The sequence below is a fragment of the Oxyura jamaicensis genome, chromosome 1 (assembly GCF_011077185.1).
Source record: "Oxyura jamaicensis isolate SHBP4307 breed ruddy duck chromosome 1, BPBGC_Ojam_1.0, whole genome shotgun sequence".
NCBI lineage: Eukaryota > Metazoa > Chordata > Aves > Anseriformes > Anatidae > Oxyura > Oxyura jamaicensis.
The window spans coordinates 76273925-76282575 of NC_048893.1; positions in this window are offsets into that span (position 1 = coordinate 76273925).

Consider the following 8651-nt stretch of genomic DNA (forward strand, 5'->3'; position numbering starts at 1 on the left):
TGTGACACAGCTCATCAGAGCAGAATGCATGCAGATGAACGTTATTTTTGTAGCGAGAGGAACGACAGGTTTTGGACAGATTTATTCAACAGAGGTGGTAAACACAATCTTGCTTGTTAGTATAATTCACAAGCTCATCTTTTTACCCCCTTGGCCTAATCAGTTCCCTGATGGTCAGGTTTAAACCGGTTCTTGGGTGTGCATGTGTGCGTGCATCAGGCAACAAGTGTGCAATGGAGGGCTAGGGTTCCCCCTGTTCTGGGAAGCATGTGAGCATCCTATGACTGAAAATATGCTCCCTTGCATAATTCTGAGATTAGAAAATTTCTGGTAACGGATGTCAGACAGAAATGGGAGGAGAGAAAATGCTTAAGGTAAGCACTGGGGAAAACCCAGGGTAGAAAACCAGCCAATTCAGGATTCATGCCCAGTTTCAGCTGCATCTCTGTCATTAATTCCTACGGGACCCAGAGAAAGGCATGTCAGCTCCTCTGGCTTCAACATCCCTGCTTCGAAAAAAGGAGAACAGAAGTAGGTGAAGCAATTTTAAAGATCTTTGGCTGGTTAGCAGATGTGTTGTATAAGTGCCAATTGATTATAATCATCTTATGGCAGATGAGGGGATTGGGGGAAGGATAGCAGATCAAAAATATTCCCCTCTCAAACTGTAGCATTCATGAAGAATGTCACTGGTTGAAAACAATTATCATCCTGGCAGCTGTGTTCCATGGGATCTGTGTTTTCAGGGGCAAAACAGTAAAAAGAGCTAACTGGGCCTCCCTTGGGTATAGCACTGCCCCTGCAGGAAGCTGCTGAGGTATGTCCACAGCCAGAGCTGGGGCTACCTGGCAGGGGGACAGCTGGGATCTCCATGCGCTTCTGCCTCTCATGACACATTTCATGTGCTTGGTGCAGCTGGGGGGCTTCTAGGCAGGATGGACAGTGGCTTCCAATGACACTGCACATAGATAAATTGTACCCACTATAAACTGCATCCATAGGCCAAGTCCTTGTATGGCTGACCGAGGACCAAGGTTTAGCTGTTTGGTTTCTTTTTCTAATGAAAGGTTAATAAGCTTCAGGTTTACAAAGGAAAGTAAGTACACACACAGCCATGTGATATTTTGCTTTACCATTAACATACTCTTTTTGACAAATCAACTGAAAGGTCTAAGGGGTTTTAAGGTTTGGGTGTTGGTAAAATCATTTGTAGTGAAACTATATGTTTCATTGTGTGAGCAGACACTGAATATTTCTATCTGTATGATGAAACCTACTATTAGAACTGTCCAGAGCAGCCTTCATTGATTCCCAAAGAGAAGGTAACCTATTACAGAATTTGAACTGAAGCTTTGATTGCAATCGCAAACTTGGTATGGTCTTACAGTGAGTAGGGTATTATCATCATTTGGGATGGTTTGATTTCTGAAGGCGTAGCTTGCCTTCAGCTTCAAAGTTCACTACTGTAGTTCACTACTAGAGTTTCATATGTCTACATAAAGACAGAAAATTTCTACCCAGTGCATCTATCTAATGTTTGACTGGACAAACCTTTATTTCATTTGTGATTAACCATATTTTTGGTTGGGAGCAGAGGGGAGAGAGACAAGAAGCAAACAAGGAAAAAAAAAAAAAAAAGAGAGAGAGAGAGAGAAAAAAACTCAAGTGGTGCGCCCAACCATTTCCCAGAAGGAATGCCCCTTTCTCCTCCTCAGACCTGTTGCTCTGCTGCACCCTGATCATCCTCCCCATAGTCTGGGAAGTGACGGCTGCCTGACATCTGTGTGGAAAGCTGGGTACCTGTACAGGGCTCACTGCTGCCACTGCATTAGCTCAATGCACCCTCCCCTGTTTACCTGGCAACACACCAGAAGCCATTCTAGTCTGTAGCAAAGATTTTTTTTTTCCCCCATGATGTTTTGAATCCTTTCTTCAAGCCTTTGTTAGTTGTGCTTGGAAGAACTCCAGGCAGCCCAGAAGACAAAACAATGTAATACTTCAAAAAATACAGTTAATTTGTGTGCCAATAAGGGTTTGTGCACACACTCCATGAAGGTACAAGGCCATTGCTTTAAACACAATATTGTTTTCCTCCCATCTCTGCCTTGCTTCTCTGCAACAAGGTGTAACTGAGCTCATCATCCACTGAGGTTATGCAAAACACCATACCCGTGAATTCATTATTATCATGGCAAAGAACACAGGCAAAAAGTCAAGAAAGGACTTTGTATGAGTATGTATTGGAGGCTCCAGTCCACCCTTCATATGTGGATAAAGAACACTATGTTTACAGAGAAAAGTAAAAAAAAACATAAAAGGTTGTTTAATCTTTGGTCCTTAACATGGGTAATTCTGGTTTCTTTTCAAGCTGAAGTTTTTTTTATGGCTTTAAATACCCACTATCACAACTGTATAGGTGCCAGTGATCACCTTCCTCAAGAAAGTTGCTTGTTGCAGAAGTAAATTACTCCAAATCATTTTCTTAAAAGATTCCTAAAAGACTTCCTCATAGCATTCAGGTTGCCAATTTGCACTGGGAGGCAAATACAAGATGGCAAAGTAATTAGCACCTCAGAAATCTAACAGATTAGAAGTATTTCTGTCTCATTTTGAACCCACTCAGACACAATGGATCTGGTTTGTAAATTCATCTCCAGCTTGGAAGTTGTCGAGTGTCAGTTCTGCTGAGAATTAGTGATGTTCAGAAAAGACAGAGAAAGTCTTGCAGTGAAAAGCAAAATACAGTTTGGAACAGAAATCCAGGAGACTGAAAAATCTGAAAGATTAGGTGGAAACTAAATAGGCATAGAAACCTTTAAAACAAAACAAAACAAACACAGTTGGAGGTCCTGATTCTATGCATAGCATAAGCTTTAGTTTTCCTAGGAAACGAGCTACTACAAATTAAATATCATTGTATAAACGATAGTCTTTATATTACGAAGGAAAAAGTCACAAGCCATAGGAATTAGTTTCACCCAGTAAATAATTCACAAAGGATCTGATTCTGCTAAGTAGTCCTCTGGGTAGTATTACTGCTGCACAAAGTCCCAAAGATACAGTGGGAGTCCGTATGTATGCAGATCACCCCACCCAGGCACAACCACAAGACGTGGGAGGTAGAAAAAGCAAAACCAAGTAGAGTCCACCCCAAAAACCTCAAAACTTGGAGCTACAAGTGCTCACATATCTGCTGTTAGAGATTTGACTGTCCATACCCCCAAAACTCAGAATGTAAGTGGAAATAGTTAAAATGGGAAATAAATAAAAGTTTGTGTAGCCATTTTCCCCCAGTCTTTGATAGTCTAGCATAGCTCCACTGGGTTGAATGCAGTTATTTTTAATTTGCCATATAAGAGGAAAGGCAATCAGGAAAGTTCATGTGTTCACATACACTTATACACATGCACGCATTGATATATCATACATAATTTCTCAAAGTAAATATGTAGTGATTAATTTAATATAAGAAATAATTGCAAACAGCATACTGGGTCATGGGTGACAAATCTAATCATGTACTGAGAGTAATGTATGCAGAAATAAACAAGATATAGCTTATAGCCAGTGTGTGGGAAGTTAGCTATGATTCAGGCAAGTGTTTGGATTTCTTTTTTGTGGACAGAAGGTTGCAAATTTAAGCACTTAACAGACACCTCTCTAATTTCCTGGTAATTAAACATTTTTTAACGGTTATTAAGGTCTCAAGTCCTAGTACTGTCAGCTCATTATTGTATTTATGAGGTAACTGTATCAGCTAAAAAATATAGGTGGAACAGTGGCAGCTCCATCTCATCTGGGGCTGTTGTAGCGCTCTGAATTAGAACATGTAACCCCCTCTAGTGGGAAAAGGGGATAACTGTGGATCAGAAGAGTTGCCCACGGTAAGCCATGGGTATCCCAGTTCCCTCTATGCCTGATAAATGAAAATTTCCTTGATCACGCATCCCTTCAAGTGCCCCATGCTGGAAAAGATGCAGAGTCACTGATGTTTTACTGCAGGATGCAGGAAAAGTGCTTGTGACAGAACACAGTGAAATGAAGGAAATCAGGTTTGGGCCAAGCATCCTGTTTCACTCCAACAAGAACACAATTAAGCTGAGCCACCCTAAGAAGTTTCCTTTCTTTTAATAAACAGCCACTTCAGTTAAAAGTCCATTAGAAAAAAAAAAAAAAAAAAAAAAAAAAAAAGGATGACAGGTACAAGCTTAGCCTTCATTTCTGTTTTATGACACATGTTTTAATGGGATGTATTCCCACTCTAGGAAAGGGGCTTATTTATTTATTTGTTTGGGTGGTCTTGTTTCCCTCCACAAATGAGAATCATTTGAAACGTGTTTTTGTTGCACAGTGCTGTAGTTGCATGATGTGAACCCAGACCTGTAAGCCTCATGCTCCTGATCTAACAAGGACTTCCCTCTTTATGTAAGCCCCTGGCTTTCTCCCGTCTCAACTTGCCCATCTTCAAAATAGTGAAAATACTTACTCTCTGAGTTCCTCAAAGGTGAAGTGTATACTCAGCAGCAAAGGAAATTTATTAAGTATATATACACAGCATGAGTGTGTAAGCACACAGCACTGGCCACCTGAGTTCCTAGAGTCCCCGCCTTGGCATGCAGATGAAAACTGGCCTGGGTACACCAAACAATGGCTCCTTATTTGTGTGTGCTCCTTGTGCTGGGCAGGAATTCATATATTGCAAAGACAGCCACTCTTTCAATATTTTGTCACCTCGGTAGCTAAATGACTTTTTAAATACACTACAGAAAGGTCTCTGAAGCTCCAGAAGAGGTCATTTGCATTTGGGTGAGGGCTCAAAAATACTTTTTTTTTTTTTTTTCTTTTTTTTTTTCATTAGGCAAAATGATCATTGTCAAAAAAAGCTTTAATAAAGCACTCTGCAAATCAGGTCAATTATGTAGTGCCTATGCACAACTCTAATGAAGCTAGATTTAGCTGGTAGACAGGAATGCTGCAACTTTGTCACAGAAGATTTCTTTCACAATGAGAAAACTGAAGTCCCCTCACAGCTGAGCTCCTCAACTCTTGAGAAATTTCCTGAATCTCCTCCTATATCCCCTGCACAGCAGTATGGACTCACCGAATCATTGGGTAGAATGACAGAGGCATACCGTAGCCAGAAATTAAAATTTGCCATGTTGGCCTGGAGCTGGACATCAGATTAGATGGGGGGGACAGAAAGCCCCATCCCTGTCCATTTTTGAAAAGGCTGAGGAGAAGCAGAAAATGTTTCTCATTTTGTGAATCCATCTCGCTTATTTTTTTTGTTCTTCTTTTGTAAGCTGAGGGTAACATTTTCCTTTACTTTTTTATTTTTATTTTTATTTTTTTCATCTTGAGAAATCATTATCAACAGTCAAGATGGTAGTTGTGTGTATGTAATTCTACGTTCTTTACTCAGTGCATAACCTCAAAACTCTTTATTGACTTACAGAGTTTTCAAATGCTGTTTGCACTATCCTGTGATGCATGAGTATGTATTACACAGTTGTTTTCTTTTCAGTTAAATGTTCATGTTTACAGGTAATTTTCCAGTATTCACAAAATGTGGTACAAGTAGAAGTATGAAACAGTCTAAAATGCTAGAAAGTGTGCCAGATTCTAGAAAAGCTTCTCGGAATCAGCAGATCTGGTCAGGAAATACCCCTGCCTGCAACCAATGCTTGGTTAGCTTTTCAAAAGGAGGGTTTCAGAGGTTTTGTTTCAATGTTTTAACGTTGCAGCAGATTACAATGCCTTACCGTAATCAATCCTTAAAACAGATTAATTCTGAGGATGCACTAAAGGGTGTGCTGTTCTATAAAAAGAAGAAAAAAGGGGATTTTACCAGTTTATTATTTGCATAATGATTGAGGACTTCCCTCAGTCGAGTGCTTGCTAGTTTGCAAGACAAAAAATGAATACTCTCTTTCAAAATGCACCTATTTGAGTTCTAGTGGAAACCCATGGCTTTGCGTGTTTGCATACAGCTGAATCTGTACCTTCATAGCAATGAAGTGCTGATACTGAGATTTTCAAAGCAGCCTGTAAAGTATAATGGAATTTTCACATGTGAATCTCTATGCTATTTTGAGAACTTGAGAAGAAGTACAGGTGCAAATAAATACAGTAATATAAATTCTAGCTAGAAGTTAAAGAACCAATATAAAATAACCTAATTACAAGTCATAAATCAAATGCCTGTTATCTACTGTTTAGATGTGCAACAAAAAGCAGAACTGTGTGATTTCCTAATGACTTTTAAACAGCACACACAAAAACTCACACCATGCTAGTGTCATTCGTTGCCTGCAGTTGTTTGTAGTCATTGCCTGTCATTCGTTGCCTGCAGTTGCTTGAAGTAAAACCAACTAATCACATAGGAAACAACTACTTGATCCTAATAACAGATCCCTGGTCAATACTCTGTGAGACATCAAAACAGCAAGGCAGTGCTCACTGCCCTCTTAAGGAATTCCTCTTCTGGGAATCAAAGCTGGCACCCGACAGCAGAAAATCTCCGAGGTTAAATGCACAGGCCCACTCTGCATCAGGCGCTATCCCGCCTGTTTACAGGACAAGCCCTTTTTGTACCCAGATGCATTGTTAGCACAAGCAGACTTCCTACATTTCCCACCATCAGCCATGCCCCTGTTACTTCAACTACATTTTTCTGTGCTTGGAAGCTTGAATGTTTTGGCAGATTTTACAAATAAATGTGCTGCTTTTGACCTCCGGGCATTATCCAAGTCTGCAGCACACATTTATCAGCCTGAATCTAGCATTAGTTTTATGGACATTTCTGCTATCGATTCATGCAAGTTTCCATTCTGCCCTGTTCTCCTTTCTGATCGGAGAGCACCTGCTTGTCTCAGGATGGGGCAGCCCACGTTAAACACTCGTACACCTGTGCAGCCTCTGTGCTTGCCACTGACAGCACGGCAAAACTCTGCACACCAGTTACAAATCACTTAGAGACATGGCAGCCACACAAGGCTTGTGCCACTGCCCAGAAAGTTAGGAAAAACAGGTCTGCAAATGCAGAAGGCACTGTGCCCAGCCAGCCGCCAGCCATGCTGTTTACAGCTGGAAGGGAGCAGGTAACATTTGCAAGGAGCTTGTAAGCGATCAAAGATGATAACGTATCTGGCCAAAGCAAGGCCAGCATTACTTATTTTCAGCAGCCACCACAGAGCACCTCTGGTGCTGAGGGCTCTGCAGCAATATGTACAGAATTATATAGGCTTATGCAAGCTCAGTGTATGTTTTATAAGATCTGCTATTGGTCTGTCTGTAAAACCTGAGAAGTCTGTGCATGCCTGAGTGCTACGCTGCAAGAAGCTATCTGTGCTGGCCTGATTACATCTGCCCTGCTCCTTCAAAGAACAATAGTTAACCTGCTTCTTCCCTCGTCTAACCTCAGGTGAGCTGATTTGATTGAAAAATACATAAATATAAAATTAACACCTTCCCTCCTGTCATCATCAGGGCATTTTAGATTGGCCTCCTTGTACATGCTGTGCATGGTGTGCTCGCAGCTGCAGCCCTCTGAGACACAGTCAGCGAGTCAATCGTATCATCTGCTCTGGATGAACAGGATATTTAGCTCTGAGGAGAGGTCCCTGGACATGCACAAGTGAAACACTTCAGTTTACTACATGGGATAATGTCTCTCTCTAGTGGCTACGTACAGTCAGTATAGCAGCCTGCTTTACTTGCAGCTCTCATGGCAGTTTCTAGTTAAATAATCACTGCCATAGTCAAATTCTGTGATAAAGGTCCCATGTTTAAGCAATTTATTGAGCACATCATTGACATGCAGTCCTGACTTCACTAAATCTGATTAGCAAATATTCATTTTGTAGGGACTGTTAGCTGTTTAATTTTACAGAAAGAGCATTGCTTAGTAAAAGGTGAAAGTTGGTGAAAACACACAGTGTTTGGGAACTTGTTTCTGGCTAAGTACATCTCAAGCAAACTCAAGGTTTTGGCACTGGGAGTTTCAGGACTCTTCTGAAATCCCAAGGACATGCAACGTTTAGACAGAGGGTGAGAATAAGCTTTTCTCTCATCTCTTGACATATTTCAACTTCTCGCTCTCCTGAAAGCCAACAGAATGTTCAAGTGTGGGAAATTCTAATAAAAAAGGGTGACATTCGAGTGTTAAGAGTCTGCTAACAAGATATAGATTCTTTCTCTCTGCTTGCTCACAAGCAGCAGTTCAGCTCAAGTGATTAGTGACTGAAGGACACATTTTTAGAGGTAGCCAGGTGCAAAAAAGACAAGTTAAGCACCTAGAAGGGAGTTCTGAAAATTTTCATTGCACATATGGAGAAAATCCCATTGGAAAACCCTGTTACACACCCAGGTTTTTTTTTGTTTTTTTTTTTTTTTTTTTTTTTTTTAAAGTAATAAATATCCTTCACCATTATGGATATGCAATGGTCATCTGGTAAAAATAAAGTAGGGATTTCTACCCAGACTTTAATGTCCAGCCACCACCAGGGTCACTGATGTTGACTGCAGTGGGAACTTGTTAAGCAAGGCACCAAGGGGAGGTCGGTGCTGCCACTATAAAGATTAAGTACATGGTTAGGAGATTTAATCAACAAGGCTGCCTGCCTTGCAGTAAGAGTCAGTAAAGCCTCAAG